General features: G+C 47.2%; 1 protein-coding gene across 1 annotated transcript in view; it reads right to left on the bottom strand.

Annotated features, from left to right (window-relative positions):
- MBD5 (methyl-CpG binding domain protein 5) overlaps positions 1 to 20,039 on the bottom strand; it is a 205,702-nt gene that overhangs the window by 73,897 nt on the left and 111,766 nt on the right. The window contains 2 exon segments of the mRNA XM_068158686.1: positions 2,956 to 3,142; positions 11,754 to 11,889. The gene's annotated coding sequence lies outside the window, so the exon portion shown is untranslated.

Here is a 20,039-nt window from a genome sequence, read left to right on the forward strand (position 1 = left end):
CTTTGCCACCTTCTGGCTGATACAAATTTGCTGTAAAGGGCAGTGTCCACTCATGAAAGACAGAACCCACCTAAGGCCTCACTGTCAGTGAGCACAGCCTTGAGTTTTCATCAACCACCCCCATGAAAGCCCTGAGTCTGCCTTCAGCCAGCTTGCTGAGGATACCAAACTGGCTTGGACTCAATGATCTCCAGAGGTCCCTTCCAACCCCTAACATCCTGTGATTTGCTGGTACCAAATCAGACTGTTCAATAATCCATGTCTCATTACTGAGTGGACCCTCAGCCAGTTTGCTGATGATACCAAGCTGGGAGGAGTGGCTGACACCCCATCAGGCTCTGCTGACATTCAGCCAGACATGGACAGGCTGCAGAGTTGGGCAGAGGGCAACATCATGAAGGGCAAGTGTAGAGTCCTGCACCTGGGGTAGAACAACTCCCTGCACCATTACAGGTCAGGGTTTGACCTGCTGGAAAGCAGCTCTGTGGAGAAGGACCTGGGAGTGCTGGTGGCTAAGCTCTCCATGAGCCAGAAATGTGCTCTCATGGTCAAGAAGGCCAATGGTGTCCTGGGGTGCATGAAGAAGAGTGTGACCAGCAGGTCAAGGAAGGTTTTTCTCCCCCTGTACTCTGCCCCAGTCAGGCCACTGCTGGAGTACTGGGCCCAGTTCTGGGCCCCTCAGCTCAAGACAGACAGGGAATTGCTGGAGTTCACTCCAGTGAAGGCTCTGAGGGCCTGCTGAGAGGCTTGGAGCATCTCTGTGAGGAGAAAAGGCCAAGAGACCTGGGACTGCTTAGCCTGGAGAAGAGAAGCCTGAGAGGGCTAAAGAACCTGTGGTGGGCAAGAGGATGGGGCCAGACTGGCACAAACTGGAACCCAGCAGCTTCCATCTAAGGATGAGGAGAAACTATCTTGGTGTGAGGATGCTGGAAGCCTGGAGCAGGATCCCAGAGAGGTTGTGGAGTTTCCTTCTCTGGAGAGATTCCAAACCCCCCTGGCCATTGCGATCCTGGGCAAGCTGCTGTGGGTGCCCCTGCTTTAGCAGGGTGGGGTGGACTGGATGATCTCTAGGGGCCCCTTCCAACCTCAGCCATTCTCTCTGTGACCTTCAGATACCCTTTCCAACCACTATCACCCTATGGTTAGATGGTTAATTCTATCTCATGACATGCCTGGCTACTGGTTTTGCTAACTTCACCAGGGGATATTACCCAGTGCTTCTATACTCCAAGTTGTTCATCTGACCTTATGGAGAAAAGACTCTCTTCACTTCTTCACTCAACAACTCAGTACAGATTTTCTTACAGACACTTGTCTTAGAACCTATTCACATTGTAGGTTCCCCAATTACAACATGGGAATAACATCTTCCTTGAATCACAGAATGGCCTAAACTGGAAGGCACCTTAGAGACCATCTACTTCATGCCCCCTGCCCTGGGCAGGGACACCTCTCAACTAGACTTGGCTGCTCAAGGCCGCATCCAACCTGGCCTTGAACACCCCCAGGGAGGAGGCATCCACAGCCTCCCTGGGCAGCCTATGCCAGAGTCTCACCACTCTGGTACTGAAGAACTTCTTCCTAAGATCCAATCTAAAGTTACTCTCCCTCAGCTTAAAATCCTTCCTAAGACATCATTATGAAGAGTCCTTCTCCAGCCTTCCTGTAGGCTCCCTTCGGGTATTGGAAGGCAGCTGAAATCTCCAAGCCTTCTGTCACAAATTTAGAAGATTAAGGATGGAAGGCAGAAAACCTAATTTTTCTACACACAGGCACAACATTAGGGTCCATAACTACAATTTAGAAATACACATGAGAAAAAACCAAAACACCATGCAGAGATCTTCCAAATGTTCATCAAATCCCACCAAAGGAGATCGCTCTTCTGTTAGCTCTCTCCACTGAAAGAAGAGACAGCTCTCTAAAGAAAGTAAGAGACTGAAAAGGAGTTGTGAACATCCAAGTACTCTGTGGGAATACTCTACACATTTGTTGAGAGGTGACCAGGCAGAATCATGTGTTTTCTCTGAGGAAGGAATTACTGCTAAGGAGGGAGCTGGAGCCATGTGTTTAAAAGCCCTTATTTTGATGCAACAGATACCGCAGAGAGACTCCACTGACTCACTGAGATGTCCAAACCATCCAGTGCAGATTAACATAATTTCCTTGAAAAAGAACACCACAACACATTGCCTTCAACTGGGGCACTTCAGATTAGGGATCTCTTCAGCCTTTTCTGGAGGGATTTAAAAAAGCTTTGGAGAAATCTTAAAGCTCTGGAATTAGCCTGGTATTTATAGCTCCGTTTCCTAGCGTGTTCTCTGAGCTTCCCAGGACATTCTTTTTTCTCCATCTGCTGGTTGTTGACATGGTGCAACCTTATATTTTGATTAGGGAAATGCAGCAGAATAAGGGCATTTTATCTCACATTTTTTCCTGGGATGTTCTGGTCTCATCTCAGGGCAAGGCAGCTACTAGACTATAATCTAGGTCAAGAATGGTGCTGCATATTTTTTCCTGCTCCGGAGAAGTGGAGTTCTATTGTTTCATTACATCAAAATATATTACTCCCAATTATGACTAACCCTCCCTATGAATCACACTGTCACAAAACTGCAGTTTTCTAACCATTAAAATACTGTGCTTCTTATGCTGCTTCAATACAATCTGGGAAATCTAGGTCAAGAAAGCTTCTTTGCTCTCTTGGTCCACGTATGAGTGCACTGCCTTTCATCTAGCAACTGCTATATTGTTTCCTTGTCTCCCTCAGCACAGTTAAATGCTGAAGATCTCTGCTCTTCCTCTTGGTTGGTTGCTTTTTTAATGTTATCTCAGATTATTTTACTACTTGAAATACATTTTGTAACAAACTTTACTACCAGAGCCTAAAACCAGCAAAAGGAGACCAAAGTTTCTGGGCTGAATAAATGTGCTGATTTTGTTTGGAATACTTACCTACATTACTCCTCATGGTCTTGCTTCTGGTTACCTTGGGGATCTTCAGGCTTCTTAAAACTCTTGATGCACTTGAAGCTTTGCTTTAGACAGTCTCCTGTTCAGATCTCCAGAATGGGCTATGTCCATTGAGGCTGGCTCCTTGTCTTACTACACCCCTCATCTGAGGAACGCTTCCACGTTACATCTGTTGAGACAGTTGTGTTATTTAAATGCAAGAGAGCCAAATGGTTTGATCCCACTTTTCTTGACTGCTTTGCAAGGCCTTGGTAAATGACTTCTAATATAAACTACAATAATATTAAAGAAGAGTAGGATGGCTCTGACTGGAAACTGATCTAAGAGAGACAAGTGAGGTGATTCTCCCCCTCTGCTTTGCTCTGGTGAGACCCCACCTGGAGTACAGCCTTCAGTTCAGGTGCTCCAACACACAAAGCAAATGGAACTGCTGGAGTGGATCCAGAGGAAGCCACAAGTATGGCTGGAGGGCTAGGGAACCTCCCCTGTGAGGACAGGCTGAAAGAGTTGGGTCTGTTCAGCCTGGAGCAGAGAAGGCTCCAGGGAGACCTTAGAGCAGCCTTCTAGTACCTGAAGGGGACCTACAAGGAAGGGGACTTTTTATGAGGGCTTGCAGTGACAGGGCAAGGGGCAATGAATTTGAGCTGGGAGAAGAGAAATTCAGGCTGGAGATAAGGAAACAATTCTTGATAAAGAGGGTGGTGAGACACTGGAATGGGTTGCCCAAGGAGGTTGTAAATGTGCCCTTACTGGAAGTGTTCAAGGCCAGGCTGGATGAGGCCTTGAGCAACCTGGTTCAGTGGAAGGTATCTCTGCCCATGTCAGGGGGTGTGGAACTAGATGCTCCCTTCCAACCCAAACCATTCTGTGATGCTATGATTCTCGTGGTTCACTGTCCAAAAGAACCAATAGATTTAAACAGGAAGGTCAATATGCATTTTATGAGAGAACTACTACACATGCCTCCAGACAAGTTGAGCTGTCCTGGAGCCCCTATTACAGCAAGGATCTGGAGGCACTGGAAGGTGTCCAGAGAAGGGCCACAAGGATGAGCAGAGGGCTGGAGCTGCTCTGCTCTGAGGACAGACTGAGGGAGTTGGGGCTGTTCAGTCTGGAGAAGAGAAGGCTCTGAGGAGACCTAATTGTGGCCTTCCAGTATCTGAAGGGGGCTACAAGAAAGCTGGGGAGGGACTTTTGAGGGTGTCAGGGAGTGATAGGAGTGGGGGGAATGGAAGAAAACTAGAAATGGGTAGATTGAGATTGGATGTTAGGAAGTTGTTCCCCATGAGGGTGGTGAGAGACTGGCACAGGTTGCCCAGGGAGGTGGTGGAAGCCTCATCCCTGGAGGATTTTAAGGTCAGGCTGGATGTGGCTGTGAACAACCTGCTGTAGTGTGAGGTGTCCCTGGCCATGGCAGGGGGGTTGGAACTGGATGATCCTTGAGGTCACTTCCAACCCTAACAATGCTATGATTCTATAATGACCACTAAAAACCTTCAACTACAAAGGCTTTAAAGAGTTCCTCTATGCAAATGGCCTTGGTTGTGTAGAAGGTTCCACCAGATTGTGGATGAGCTGTTAAATTAGGCTTTTGCACTGAAACACACACACTGGTGAATCCCAGCTGAAACAGAGCCTAGCTTAGTCCATAACATCCATATGGTTGGACCTGATGATCTCAAAGGTCTCTCCCAACCAAAATGATTCTGTGATCTGCCTGTTATTGAGCCATCTCCTTCTGAACCACCACCACCAAAACACACCTGCAGTCCTCTGCCAGCTCACAGCTGGTTAGGCTTTGACTGTGCCAGTTTCAATTTCTCTTGACACTGAAAGGAGTTAACAGTCTTTGCAGGATTTTAACTCAATTAATTAGGTCTTTTAGAGGTGAAATGGAATGGAGCTCATTAGGTTAAAGGCATATCCAAAAGACTTCATGTAGGGCTTTGAAACATTACACCTGAAAGCCTGAGGATTCAGTAAGAACATATTTAAGGATTGGAAGTACAATAATTCAGAATTATTGAGGATTTGGCTTTAAAAAAAAAATCAATCTTTCATTAAAATAGATCACAGAATAACAGAGCCATGGAGTAACAGAATCATGGAATTGGTTTGGTTGGAAAAGATCTCTAAGGTCATTGAGTCCAACCTTCAACCTAAGATACTGTGATACCACCACGGCCATTAAACCATGTCCCCAAGTGCCATGTCCACATGTTGGTTGAACACCTCCAGAGATGGTGCCTCCACCACCCCCCTGGGCAGCCTGTTCCAGTGTCTGACCACTCCTGCAGCAAAGAAACTGATCCTAATATCCACCTACACCTCCCCGGGTGCAATTTCAGGCCATTTCCTCTCGTTCTATCACCTGATACTAGGGAGAAGAGACCAATCCCCACCTCACTCCAACCTCCTCTCAGGGAGATGTAGAGAGCAATGAGGAGGGACACCTTCCACTAGACCAGGTTGCTCAAGGCCCCATCCAACCTGGCCTTGAACACCTCCAGGGAGAGGGCATCCACAGCCTCCCTGGGCAACCTGTTCCAGTGCCTCACCACCGCTGAATGATTTTCCTGTCCCTAGAATGCTAACAAGGTTCTGCCAGTACACAGCTATCATTGCAATGGAAGAACAAGAAAACATTCATAAAATAAGACTGTTAGGAATAGTTCTTCAGCACAAGGCAGGAAGACTTTGGAACAGGTTGCCCAGAGTGGTTCTGGATGCCCCCTCCCTGGAGGTGTTCAAGGCCAGGTTGGAAGAGGCCTTGGGCAACCAAGTGTAGTTGCGAGATGTCCCTGCTCACAGCAGGAAGGTTGGAGTAGATGATCTTTAAAGCTCTTTCCAACCTAAGCCACTCTATATTATTGCTAGTAATACAATAAAGCCTCTTCCCCAGAGCTGAAAGGGTTAAGCAACTTTGTTGAGTAAACAAAAGTCTGCTTTATAAATGTAACCAGTCACAGGGTCTCACTACTGAAGAGTTATGATGAAAAAATAATATAGCAGCTGAAGAATTGGGGCACTGAGTGGACAGAGCTGCAGCAGAAGCTGTTCACAACATAGCCAAGTTATGTGGTGAAAGAAGAATGACATGGAATGGAATGGAATGGAATAGGATAGGATAGGATAGGATAGGATAGGATAGGATAGGATAGGATAGGATAGGATAGGATAGGATAGGATAGGATAGGATAGGATAGGATAGACCAGGTTGGAAGAGACCTTCAAGATCATCATGTCCAACCCATCAACCAATCCAACCCACCTAAACAACTAACCCATGGCACCAAGCACCCCAGCAAGTCTCCTCCTGAACACCTCCAGTGATGGTGACCCCACCACCTCCTTGGGCAGCCCATTCCAATGGGCAATCACTCTCTCTGTATAGAACTTCTTCCTAACATCCAGCCTAAACCTCCCCTGGCACAGCCTGAGACTGTGTCCTCTTGTTCTGGTGATGGCTGCCTGGGAGAAGAGACCAACCTCCGCCTGTCTACAACCTCTGCCTGTCTACAACCTCCCTTCAGGTAGTAGTAGAGTTTGAGGGACACTGAACTTGGAAGAATCCACAGGACTCCCAAGGCTGGGCTGTGACCACTGGGCCTTTGCTGCTAGCTGGAGGTTATCAAGAAATTGAATCACAGAATCATAGAACGTTAGGGGTTGGAAGGGACTTCAAAAGATCATCCAGTCCAACCCTCCTGCTAGGATCACCTAGAGCAAGTCACACAGGAACGTATCTAGGCGGGTTTTGAATGTCTCCAGAGATGGAGACTTCACAACCTCTGGGGGCAGCCTGCTCCAGGGCTCTGGCACCCTCACAGTGAAAAAGCTTTCCCTTCTCTCCCTGTGGAATCTCCTCTGCTTCAGCTTGCACCCATTGCCCCTTGCCCTATCAGTGGGCATCACTGAGGAGAGCCTGGCTCTGTCCTCCTGACCCTTGTCCTTCACATCTCGATAAAGAGGAACGCAGTACTCTGGATCTGCAGCTCTAACATACAAATGGCTTCATTTCAACACCAGAATTTCTTCCTCAACGGCAGAAATGACAGCAATTTTTCACTCCTTCCCACTGTGCATAGGCTGCACGAAATACTTGCAAAAAAATGAACATTTTGATGCAGGTTATTCATAAAGCAGTCAATAAATAAGCATCCATGGGCCCCAACGCAGCTTATCTTTACAGCAGCACACCGAACAGCAAGGTGATATAAGCCACCACCAAAGAATCTGCATACAAATATATATATACACACACATATATATTTTAGATGGTAATTCCACTATGGATATTACATTCTCAGATCAAATTATTTATTAATGTTTAAACACATTGAAAGGTATTGATAAGAGACATTTTTCTGATGGACTTCCCCTCGAGTGGATAATGCTAATCATGGCAAACACTGTAAAGCTAATTTACTGGAAACAATTGCAATAGATGGATGCAAGAGCCAAGAATGAAACCTAAGTCATACAAGGGCTTAAAATAACTAGGTCATGTGGACACTGCACTGAAGAGTGAAGCAGCATCAGTTAAAGGAGCTCCTAAGAACAGCCTGAAGAACCCTCCTCCATGCTTTAGCGAAATGAATGCAAATAAAGAAACAGATTTGAAGCTTCCTAGCAAAAAACAATCACAGCAGCAATGAAAAGCCCCAAGAAACCTCCATGAAGCATTCTTAAAATGAATTTACACAGTACACCAGGTTGGAAAAGACCTCAGAGATCATCAAGTCCAACCTATCACCCAACACCATCTCATCAACTAAACCATGGCACCAAGTGCCTCAGCCAGGCTCCTCTTAAACCCTTCCAGGGATGGTGACTCCACCACCTCCCTGGGCAGCACATTCCAATGGCCAATCTCTCTTGCTGGGAAGAACTGCTTCCTAACATCCAGCCTAAACCTCCCCTGGCACAGCTTGAGACTGTGTCCTCTTGTTCTGGTGCTGGTTGCCTGGGAGAAGAAACCAACCCCCACCTGGCTACAACCTCCCTTCAGGTAGTTTAGACTCGAGGTGAGGAGGAAGTTCTTCATTCGTCATTGGAATGTGCTGCCCAGGGAGGTGGTGGAGTCCCCATCCCTGGAGGTGTTCAAGAGGGGATTGGATGTGGCACTTGGTGCCATGGTCTAGTCATGGGGTCTGTGTTGACAGGTTGGACTTGATGATCCTCGAGGTCCTTTCCAACCTAAGTTATACTGTGATACTGTGATAGTTGTAGAGAGCAGTAAGGTCTCCCCTGAGCCTCCTCTTCTCCAGGCTAAGCAACCCCAGCTCCCTCAGCCTCTCCTCACAGAGCTGTGCTCAAGACCTCTCCCCAGCCTCACTGCCCTTCTCCGGACACCTTCCAGCATCTCGATGTCCTTCTTAAACTGAGGAGCCCAGAACTGGACACAGGACTCAAGGTGTGGCCTAATCAGTGCTGAGTACATTTTGGACTCAATACCTAAATCAAACAGTAAGGATTAGATGGTGTTGATGAGATGGTGTTGGGTGATAGGTTGGACTCGATGACCTCAAAGGCCTTTTCCAACCTGGTTCATTCTGAATTCTGTATTCTGATCATGACAAAAACCTCAGCATTAAAAACCACCCCAAAAGGCAGCGTGGAAGCAAAGACGCAATTAAAGTTTTCTGCTGCAATAAAAACCAAACATAAAGTAAAAAGAAATTAATTACCCTAATGATGCACATGTCATTTACAAACTTCCTAGCAGCAAAATCCTGGTGCCACAGAGAGAGAGCTGCCCAGCTGCAGAGCACAGGTTTATAAATAGTAAGCCTAGACTACCGGTGATAATCAAAAGGCTCCAATATGGCGAGCCAAGAGAATTCTTGTGGCTAATTCAATAGGCTCTGCATTGCTTCTCCCCTCCTCAAAGTCTGGGACTCATTCTCCTTTTTAAACCAGCCTGCCTGGCTTTCCTTGCCCACTACCAGGGTTGTTTGGGGGGTTTGTGTGTGTGTGATGAAGAGTTAAACACAAGCATTTGTGAAAACAAAAAATGCTCTTTAACATCTTCATGGATGATCTGGATGAGGGCATTGAGTCCATCAGCAGTAAGACGTGGATGACACCAAGCTGGGGGCAGGAGTTGATCTGCTGGAGGGTAGAGAGGCTCTGCAGAGGGACCTGGACAGGCTGGACAGATGGGCAGAGTCCAAGGGCAGGAGATTGAACACATCCAAGTGCCAGGTTCTGCACATTGGCCACAACAACCCCATGCAGTGCTACAGGCTGGGGTCAGAGTGGCTGGAGAGCAGCCAGGCAGAGAGGGACCTGGGGGTGCTGGTTGATGGTAGGCTGAACATGAGCCTGCAGTGTGCCCAGGTGGCCAGGAAGGCCAATGGCATCCTGACCTGCATCAGGAACAGTGTGGCCAGCAGGAGCAGGGAGGTCATTCTGCCCCTGTACTCAGCACTGCTTAGGCCACACCTGGATTCCTGTGTACAGTTCTAGGCCTCTCAGTTTAGGAAAGATGTTGAGATACAGGAAGGTGTCCAGAGAAGGGCAACAAAGCTGGGGAGGGGTCTGGAGCACAGCCCTGTGAGGAGAGGCTGAGGGAGCTGGGGCTGCTTAGCCTGGAGAAGAGGAGGCTCAGGGGTGACCTTCTTGCTCTCTACAACTACCTGAAGGGAGGTTGTAGCCAGGTGGATGTTGGTCTCTTCTCCCAGGCAGCCAGTACCAGAACAAGAGGACACAGTCTCAAGCTGTGCCAGGGGAGGTTTAGGCTGGATGTTAGGAAGAAATTCTTCCCAGCAAGACAGATTGCCCATTGGAATGTGCTGCCCAGGGAGGAGGTGGAGTCACCATCATTGGAGGTGTTCAGGAGGAGACTTGATGGGGTGCTTGGTGCCATGGGTTAGTTGTTTAGGTGGTGTTGGATTGGTTGATGGGTTGGACACAATGATCTCAAAGGTCTCTTCCAACCTGGTCTATTCTATTCTATTCTATTCTATTCTATTCTATTCTATTCTATTCTATTCTATTCTATTCTATTCTATTCTATTCCATTCCATTCCATTCCATTCCATTCCATTCCATTCCATTCCATTCCAAAATGTACAGGAATTCTGTTGGTCTTCCCAATTAAACAACTAGACACTTGGCCCTTCAGAAGAAGCACTTCAGCAGTCTGCTATCTAATGCAAGGGGACTGCCATAGCTGTTGGGCCATGTGGACACTGCTGCCCTGTTATTAAATAGCCCCACACATGGGAAGCTCAGTCTACCACTCAGAGATAAGCACAGGACTCACTGAGGGACTACAATATGTTTGGGTTTTTTTTGCCTGCACACACAAGCAGCACAATAAACTTCCCAGTGAGCTCTCCCCGAGTTGCAGGAGTCTACTGGCAAATGTATTTTTGGGGATGAGACATCTGTTTGGCTTTTTCTTTCCTTTCCTTTCTCCCTGCATGTGTCTGGTTTGCTTTGTGAGCTTTCTATTTACATAACAAGTCTGTGCTACCAGATTAAAAAAAATCCTGTCCCCATCTAATCTCTGAAGATACATACAATATTCTTACAACTATGCTGTTTGATGCAGCTAAAATTAAAGAGACTCTGCTTTCCCTACCACCAAAAGACAAAAAAAAAAGCCTCAAAATGCTTTTCCAGTAAGAGAAACAAACCCAATAAATTTTCAATTGTGTGCTGTCATGAAGGAGGAGAGAAAAGCAATGGCAGTCAGCCAGCTCTCTTCTTCTGTCAGGTAGGTTTAAAACATATTTCTTCTAAACCAATCAACTGGATTCTATGCTGTTTCTCAGGTTCTTCTTCCCATTTGTCCTCTGGCATAACTGAAAAAATCATACAATGGCTTAGCTTGGAAGGGACCTCAGAAATGCAAAGTGTTCCTCCAGAGCAGTTCATTCCAAACTTGGGCTGCATCAAGGGCAGTGTGCCCGGCTGGGTCGAGAGAGGGGATTCTGCCCCTTCGCTCTGCTCTGGTGAGAGCCCACCTCAAATACTGCATCCACTTCTGGTGGCCCCAGCATAAGAAGGACACAGAGCTGTTGAAGTGAGTCCAGAGGAGGGCCACAAGGATGGATGATCCTAGCACCTCTGCCCTGAGGACAGGCTGAGGGAACTGAGGTTGTTCAGCCTGGAGAAGAGCAGACGTCAGGGGGACTGTAGAGCTGCCTTCCAATACCTGAAGGGATCCAACAGGAAGGCTGCAGAGGGACTTTGCATAAGGGTGTCTAGAAACAGGACAAAAGGGAAAGGTTTGGGAAGAAGTTCTTCTCTGGCATAGGCTGTCTGGGGAGGATGCAGATGCCTCCTCCCTGGGGGTGTTGAAGGCCAGGCTGGATGAGGCCTTGAGCAGTCAAATCTAGTTGAGGGGAGTCGCTGCCCATGGCAGGGAGGCTGGAGTAGATGATCTCTGGGGCTCCTTCCAACCTAAGCCATTCTATGAAATTACAGCAATGAGCTCCATGCTGGAAAGTAACTGGCAGAAGTTTTGAAAGATGCTCAGAAGCATGCAGTGTGATCTGGGCTGACTTGATTTCCAGTAATTGCTGTGTGTATTCTGTTTCCTAACGGCAGCATCTCCCCTACCACTGAAAATGAAGATGGTATCACTCCTTTCCAGCTGTGGCACTCTGCTGCTGGCAGATAAACAACCTAACAGCAGCCTACTGGAAGCCCACCATTGTCTTCTGACACATCAGAGAAAACAGAATCAATGGGTTTAAAGTCTGAAATCAGTGCTGGCTATCCATAAGCATGTGACAGCCAGAGGAGCAAAGAGAGAATTCACCTACCTCAACTCAGGCAGACTGGTGGAGGTCATCCACCAGCTTTGGGTGGGTCTCTGAACTTTTGGAAAGAATTAGAAGTGCTGTTTCTTCAAGTCTTTGTGTTTCTTTGCCTGTTTTGTTGTGGTAAAGCCTCTTCTTCCTGCAATAAAATACATGTTGGACTAAATCAAAGCTGGCAGAAAGACAGCTCATCAAACCTGTGCTTCATGGAAGCTTCTCTGACAGACTGCTTCACTAGGGAAAATCCATGGGTACCTTCAGAACACCAAACACTGACCAAACCTGGTGAGGTTCACCTAGCAGTCAGTGAAGAAATAATAGAATAGAGTAGGATAGGAAAGGATAGGATAGGATAGGATAGGATAGGATAGGATAGGATAGGATAGGATAGGATAGGATAGGATAGGATAGGATAGAACACAACACACCACACCACACCAGGTTGGAAAAGACCTTTGAGATCATCAAGTCCAACTTATCACCCAACACCATCTAATCAACTAAACCATGGCACCAAGTGCCTCATCCAGTCTCTTTTTAAACACCTCCAGCGGTGGTGACTCCACCACCTCCCTGGGCAGCACATCCCAATGGCCAATCTCTCTTGCTGGGAAGAACTTCTTCCTCACATCCAGCCTGAACCTCCCCTGGCACAGCTTAAGACTGTGTCCTCTTGGGGTTGCTGTGGCCAATGTGTAGAACCCAGCACTTAGATGTGCTAAATCTCATGCCACTGGACTCTGCCCATCTGTCCAGCCTGGCAAGGTTGAGTCCAAAGTGGGATTTGAAATAAATGAATCTAATCTGATCCTAATTACATCTGCATTCTGAATTGCCCTCTGGAAGGATCTTTCTTCACTGACCATAAACACAAAACCCAGAATACTGTCCACAGGTTGTGGCCAGCTCTGGTGACATCCTTCACTGCTTTCCATGTCCACAGAGTTTGGTTATAGATCTGGAGCCCACACAGCTGGAGAACGGGGGGGAAAAAAAAGAGGACTTTTTCATGAGCTGTTTTTGCAAAGATCTACCATAAACCCTCAGAGAGCTACAACTGTAAAAGACATGCCTGGTTTGGCCTATTTTTAGCCAATTGATACACACATTTCTCTCTGTATATAAACATTCATACACATACCCTGAAACTCACATAAACCCCACCAAGAAGCTGTGACACCAGATTTCAGACTTGAAGACATTTCTACCTGAAGTGCTTTGTTGATTTTTCACTTAAACCAAAGGCAGCTCCAACCAGTTCTCTGACTTGAACATGGGATGGAGAATCACAAACTTGGCCTGACCACAGCCTTCCATTAAATACTGTTATTATAACCTGCATCAAGAGTGTGAAAATACCTTTCCATGGACACTTGGACTAACTACAGGGATCAGAGGATTTTCAGGATTCCCCAGGGTAGAGCTGGAGCCTTGATCAATGCAGAAGACCTGGTTTAAATCAGGGCTCTGCCAGCTCCTCTGCATGAAGGTTCAAAATGTTGGGCACTCCAGGCTTTTTCCTTATGTCTCCATTTCCCTGGGACTCCTCTTCTCAAGGAGGAAATCCCCACACTGTAGCCCCTTGCTCATGTGAGAGGGCACAGTTTAAGAAGGACATCGAGACACTTGGAGGTGTCCAGAGAAGGGCAACAAAGCTGGGGAGAGGCCTTGAGCACAGCCCTGTGAGGAGAGGCTGAGGGAGCTGGGGTTGTTTAGCCTGGAGAAGAGAAGGGTTGGGGTGACCTCATTGCCCTCTACAACTACCTGAAAGGTGGTTGTAGCCAGGTGTGGGTTGGTCTCTTCTCCCAGGCAAGCAGCACCACAACAAGAGGACACAGTCTCAAGCTGTGCCAGGGGAGGTTTAGGCTGGATGTTAGGAAGAAGTTCTTCATAGAAAGAGAGATTGGCCATTGGAATGTGCTGCCCAGGGAGGTGGTGGAGTCACCATCACTGGAGGTGCTCAAGAGGGGACTGGATGTGGCACTTGGTGCCATGGTCTAGCCATGAGGTCTGTGGTGACAGGTTGGACTCGATGATCCTCGAGGTCTCTTCCAACCTTAGTGATACTGTGATACAACTCAACCCTCTGCTGCAAGGCTCCTCCTGGCTCCAGGTGCTGCCCCTCTCCTCCTCCATGGCTAACGCCGGTCCAGGGGATCAGATAAAGGAGCCGATTTGGGTATTTCTGCTGGATTAGTCTTAGCCTGGATCAGTTCCCTAATCTCTGTGGCTGGAGGAATGCTGGTGCTGGACTAGCTGCTTTGGAAGGAGTGGCACATGCACAGGAAAAGAGCAGTGGTAAATTTGGCTCAGCCAGGCCAAAAATCACGTCTGTTTTTCTCATTTATTTTAGAGCATAGAGCACTGCAGTGCTGAAAGCATCTTCTCCTCTTCTCTTCTGACAGGAGGGCATCAGGATATTGCATTGTTTAAAGAAAAGTAATATTTAGCTGTCTACCCATTCAAGCTGCTTGATCCTGGTTCTAAATTGAAACTCTTAGCATGGCACAGAGCAGGTAAGCACATCTCAAAAGCACTGGTTTGAGTATCTGACTGATGTCAGCACAAAGACGTCGGCAGTAATAACCTCGCTTCCTTAGCAATTAGAACTCACATCTATTACCTGAATATTTGTCAGACAGGACCTGGAGAAAATGAAGTTAAAATGGAAGAAAATGAGAAGCAAATATCCTGCCTTCCAAGACTACCTTTGCATGGCCAGATGGCCTTTGCCAAGTGCACTGTTCCTTCTGAAAGGCAACACGTGGATGCAGCATCACAAATACATTTTAACTGCTTGATAACCAATAGATCAAGTACCAACGCTGAAACCAGAAGTACAGTAACAAGAAGTACAGTAACAAGGGGGATGGCTTTTAGAGAAGCTAGTTCAAAGATCAGCTATAGCTCCAGTTCTGGAGCCCCTATTACAAGAGGGATCTGGAGAAGCTGGAACGTGTCCAGAGAAGGGCCACAAGGATGATCAGAGGGCTGGAGCACCTCTCCTATGAGGACAGACTGAAGGAGTTGGGGCTGTTCAGTCTGGAGAAGAGAAGGCTCTGAGGTGACCTCATTGTGGCCTTCCAGGATCTGAAGGGGGCTACAGGAAGGCTGGGGAGGGACTGCTCAGGATCTCAGGTAGTGATAGGACTAGGGGGAATGGAATGAAGCTGGAGGTGGGGAGATTGAGGCTGGAGGTGAGGAGGAAGTTCTTCCCCATGAGAGTGGTGAAGCCCTGGAATGGGTTGTCCAGGGAGGTGGTTGGGGCCCTGTCCCTGGAGGTGTTTGAGCCCAGGCTGGATGAGGCTCTGGGCAGGCTGATCTAGTGTGGGGTGTCCCTGCCCCTGGCAGGGGGGTTGGAACTGGATGATCCTTGTGGTCCCTTCCAACCCTGACAGATACTATGGTACTATGCTACCATGTTTGCTTTGGGACCGTGATGCATCACTGCAACATCCTAAAGTTCTTCACAGATTTTTGCAACGCTGCCATTCAAGTGGCTGTGGCTTTGAAGAGAGAAGATGTCAGAAGGGATCCTGCCTATTTTTTTTTTTTGTCTCCAGTTACAGGCAAAAAAAAAAATAAAAAAAGAAGAAAAAAAGAAATGGAATTTTAATTTGCAAGAGGAGAAAATCAGAGCCATCCATTTAGTCAATAGTCTCAATCCCATAAATCCTGCCTATCTGATAGTTCCATAAAGAAGGTGACAAGTACTAATAATGACTCTTACAGCCATGAAAAGACTTTTATTTTCTCCAGAGCCTTGGTTTTGACAGGAGAGGTGCAGGCTGCTATTCAGCACCAGCACACAGGCAATCTTCACCCCGCAATTTCCAATCGGAAGGCAAACAATCAGCTTGACAAATAGATCACTTTCTGAGCAGGGAGAAAATCACTGCCCTGGCCAAGGCTGGCTAATAAAGAGGTAAGCACAGTGCAGGTCCGTGTGCCACAGCCCTCCTTGTGCCTAACTGCTGGTTGCTATGGCAAGCACTTCCCTCTGTTTGCTACATTAAACCACAATATGTTTGCTGCTTCCTTCTTCATATCTGGATGAAGTTATCACTCCAGATTTGGGCCTGTAAGGTGTGGGAAGCTAAAGGTGCTCTCCAACAGCTGCTCTGCTCTGGTGAGGCCACACCTGCAATATTGCATCCAGTTCTGGGCTCCCCAGTTCCAGAGGGACTGGGATCTAATTGAGAGAGTCCAATGGAGGGCTACAAGGGTGATGAAGGGACTGGAGCACTGTCCTGTGAGGAGAGGCCTGGGGCTGATTAATCTAGAGAAGAGAAGACTGAGAGGGGAATGTATCAATGTCTGTAAATATCTGAGGGCCTGGTGTCAGGAAGGGACAGGCTCTGTTCAGTTGCACCCTGGGATAGGACATGGGGCAATGGATGTAAACTGCAGCACAGGAGGTTCCAGCTCAACATGAGGAAAAACTTCTTTACTATAAGGGTCACAGAGCACTGGAACAGGCTGCCCAGAGTGGTTGTGGAGTTTCCTTCTATGGAGACTTCCAAGCCCTGTCTGGCTGCATTCCTGTGTGACCTGTGCTGGATGCTATGGCCCCGCTCTGGCAGGGGGGATGGACTTGAAGATCTCTGCCCCTCTACTCAGCACTGGTTAGGCCACACCTTGGGTACTGTGACCACTTCTGGGCCCCTCAATTTAAGAAGGACATTGAGACACTTGAACGTGTCCAGGGGAGGGCAATGAGGCTGGGGAGAGGTCTTGAGCACAGCCCTGTGAGGAGAGGCTGAGGGAGCTGGGGTTGCTTGGCCTGGAGAAGAGGAGGCTCAGGGGAGACCTTACTGCTATCTACAACTACCTGAAGGGAGGTTGTAGCCAGGTGGGGGTTGGTCTCTTCTCCCAGGCAACCAGCACCAGAACAAGAGGACACAGTCTCAAGCTGTGCCAGGGGAGGTTTAGGCTGGATGTTAGGAAGAAGTTCTATACAGAGAGAGTGATTGCCCACTGGAATGGGCTGCCCAGGGAGGTGGTGGAGTCACCGTCATTGGAGGAAGAGCCTGGCTGAGGCACTTGGTGCCATAGTTTAGTTAGTCATAGGGTGATAGGTTGGGCTTGATGATCTCTGAGGTCTTTTCCAACCTCATTGATTCTACCATCTCCAGAGGTCCCTTCCAACCCTTAACAGCCTGTGATCAGTCACACCTTCCAATTTGGTCTGGGGTCGTGACGAGGTCTCAGAATCAAACAGTGATGAACAATTTCACAATGACTTGCACTCACCCCTAAGGGGGTGTTCTAAAAACTTGTGATTTCTTTCTCATAGCTCCCTTGCAGACCTGTTGTACATGCACTGCTGTCCTCTAGCTCACACAATGGAAATGTAATCTGCTTTTCTCCTTCACTGATCTTTAATTTAATATAGAGATAACTGTGAAATTGATGAGGACTGAGATGATAAACAAATAATTTGAGCTCAGTGTAATACCAATTTCTCTTTTCCCCTCCTTTTCTTCCTAAACAAATGTTGGTAGAGGGACAAAGGAAGGAGTTAGCAACAGAAAATAAAAATGCAGTGATTACTGCTGCAGCCTAAAACAATAATTGATTTTCATTCTGTAGTTGTCTCTACCTGAATCACAGTGGTGTTTCCAAAGGTGCCCAAGTGCCATCACCTGAGGAGAGGCTCATGTCAGTGCATTTTCTTCATTTCTATTGCTGACATCAAGCCTTAGCACACCAAAAGCAAACAGACTCACAGAATGGTAGGGGTTGAAAGGGACCTCTGGAGATCACCTAGTCCAAACTTCCCTGCTAACACATTTAGTAACTCTGACAAGAAACAGCAACAAACTTCATCCCACCCAAGAGGTCCCCACCAGAGCAACTGCAAACTCAGCTGCCCTCCACCAAAGAAAGCTCCAGAATCAAATTGGTAACAGTCATATACTTAAAAACCAGAAAAATCCCTTATCTTTTGATAGCAATAGAACAATAGCATTGCTTGGGTTGGAAAACACCTCTAAGATCATCAAGTCCTACCTTCAACCCAAGACCACCATGGCCACTAACCCATGTCCCAAAGTACCATGTCCACACAGTTTTTAAACACCTCCAGGGATGGGGACTCCACCACCTCTCCCTGGGCAGCCTGCTCCAGTGCCTGACCACTCTTGCAGCAAAGGAATTGTTCCAAATATCCAACCTAAAGCTTCCCTGGAGTGACTTGAGGCCATTTCCTCTCATTCTATCAGCTGTTAGCAGGCAGAAGGCATGCTGGTTTTCACTACAGTCCTCTTTTTCTCCCCCCACATGAAAATACATGATGTGCACATGGCTTCACCTCTTTGTCATATCCTGTCTTGAGATAGGAAACAAGTGGAGAGATTGTCAGCAGGGTCAGTGGTCCTGGATTATGACTTTGAACTTCTCCTGTACTCCATAATGGATAAAGCTTGCAGAAACAGAGTCTCCAAAGCCTATTTACAACTTGCTTAAAGGCGCAAACAAATGTTACACACACGACTGTACATTCCTTTTGTGATGCTTGATAGGATGCACCAACGCTGCCTTGCAGACAGCTGAACTTGCCTCTCCACCTGTCCAGGTTTCCTGCTGCCTCTCCAGCTGCTTGTGTGCATCCACACCATGCTGGAACTCTCCTTGCACTAGTAAGACCTAATTGAACCCACCAGATTCAGATTATTGTCTGCAAATTGCTTCTGCTGACACCAAGATTCTAAGTCTTTCCTTTCAGAACATGGCAAAAGCGATGAAGCACTGCACAATGCTTCAGTAAATACACCAACAGCATGAGAAGCAGGAATGATGGATACTTGGACTTGGACAAGAAAAGCTGGACATGAGGCAGTGATGGGCACTTGCAGCCCAGAAGGTCAGTCACATTCTGGGCTGCATCAAAAGATGCAAGGTCAACAGATCAAGAGAGGTGGTTCTGGCCCTCTGCTCTGGTGAGACCTCACCTGGAGTACTGCTGTGGAGCCCCCAACACAAGGCAGACATGGAGCTACCAGAGCAGGTCCAGAAGAGGCCACACAAATGATCAGAGCTGGAGCACTTCTACTACAAAGACAGACTGAGAGAGTTGGGGTTGTTCAATCTGGAGAAGGCTTTAGGGAGACCTTCTGGTGGCCTTTCAGTACTCAAAGGGGCTGAGTGAAGGACTCTTTAGAGGGGCATGTAGCCCTAGGACAAGGGGGAGTGGTTTTAAACTAGAGAAGGGAGATTTAGCTAGGACATTAGGAAGTTGTTCTTTACTGTGAACGTGTTGAACAGAACTAGAACAGGTCGCCCAGGGAGGTGGCAAAGACCCCATCCCCGCAGACATTCAAGGTCAGGCTTGATGGAGCTCTGAGCAACCTGCTCTAGTTAAAGAAGTTCTTCTAACTGCAGGAGGGTTGGACTAGATGACCTTTAAAGGTCCCTTCCAACCCAGTGCATTCTATGATTCTAAGATTAAACTGCTCTCCAAAGCCTCAAACTCATTAGGAAAGAAGAAATTCACGGCAGCAAGCACACCAAGTTTATACTTTTGCTCCATGACACTTTATCATCAGATAATGAAGTGCCTTCTCTTGGACATGACATTATGCTCTTGTTTAAAATTAAATCCTGCAAAAAAGAAAAGAACATAAACTTTTCAAGACTAGGTTAGTCCTTATTTAAAAATTCTTGGCATCATTCTCCACAACTGCCCAATCTTTATGATTTTCAGCTCTCATGCAAGCCAAATCCTGCCACGGCAGCTGATGGGAGGAGAACTCAATAACTGGGGTCCAGCACAGACTCTCTGCATCAATTTTATGCTGGTCTGCAACCAAGGCTGCTGGCACAAAGTTCTGGTTTCTCCTGAATCTGAAACCTTGTAGATCTGAAGTTCACACAGACAGGAATCACCTCACCCAGGTACATGAGCACCCCCACACATGAAAGGTTTTGTCACTGTTACTGCTGAGGTATGAGATAATTGGAAACCTTTCAAGAAGCTAAGGATAAAAAAAGAGGAAAAAAACAACAACACAGAAGAAAAAAGCCTGTAGCTTCACAGCCCTCTCATCACTGAACTTTTTAAAGAGGAATTACCTTAGGGAAGATCAAGGAATGACTGGGTTTAACAGGTTGAATTTTACTCTGCTTATTCAGTGATGTGACCAGCTTATCACCACCACACTCACACTTTCCATGCTCTCTGCTTCTGTCACTCCTCTATGGCTAAGGGGTGTTAGGCTCCCAGTACAATGATAACCAAAGTTCTTCACACACAGATTTTGAAGTGCTGGGTCCTTCCTGTGGGCTTCA

The sequence above is a fragment of the Melanerpes formicivorus genome, unplaced genomic scaffold (genome assembly GCF_026170545.1).
Source record: "Melanerpes formicivorus ecotype bairdi unplaced genomic scaffold, bMelFor1.0.p_v2 SCAF_41, whole genome shotgun sequence".
Taxonomy (NCBI): Eukaryota; Metazoa; Chordata; class Aves; order Piciformes; family Picidae; genus Melanerpes; species Melanerpes formicivorus.